The sequence below is a fragment of the Aplysia californica genome, unplaced genomic scaffold, assembly GCF_000002075.1.
Source record: "Aplysia californica isolate F4 #8 unplaced genomic scaffold, AplCal3.0 scaffold02067, whole genome shotgun sequence".
Taxonomy (NCBI): domain Eukaryota; kingdom Metazoa; phylum Mollusca; class Gastropoda; order Aplysiida; family Aplysiidae; genus Aplysia; species Aplysia californica.
In genome coordinates, this window is record NW_004799337.1 from 1 (window position 1) to 558 (window position 558).

Genomic DNA, 558 nt, shown 5'->3' on the forward strand with positions numbered 1-558 from the left:
TGAGGGAAAGTAAAGAAGTAGGACCTACCAGTGGCACCCTCCAACCACCCACACAGACAGACAGAAACAACAGAGGGAAAGTACAGAAGTAGGACCTACCAGTGGCACCCTCCAACCACCCACACAGACAGACAGAAACAACAGAGGGAAAGTACAGAAGTAGGACCAACCAGTGGCACCCTCCAACCACCCACACAGACAGACAGAAACAACAGAGGGAAAGTACAGAAGTAGGACCAACCAGTGGCACCCTCCAACCACCCACACAGACAGACAGAAACAACAGAGGGAAAGTACAGAAGCAGGACCTACCAGTGGCACCCTCCAACCACCCGTTGTGGTGACCGTCTTAGACACGTTCAACTTCCACAGACATGACGGGAACAAAAACAAAACAAAACGTTGGTGGTAATCACTGGTACGAATCACTGTAGGTAATCACATTACTGATAGAAACCACTGGTAGTAATCACCACCATTACTGATAGAAACCACTGGTAGTAATCACCACCATTACTGATAGAAACCACTGGTAGTAATCACCACCATTACTGATAG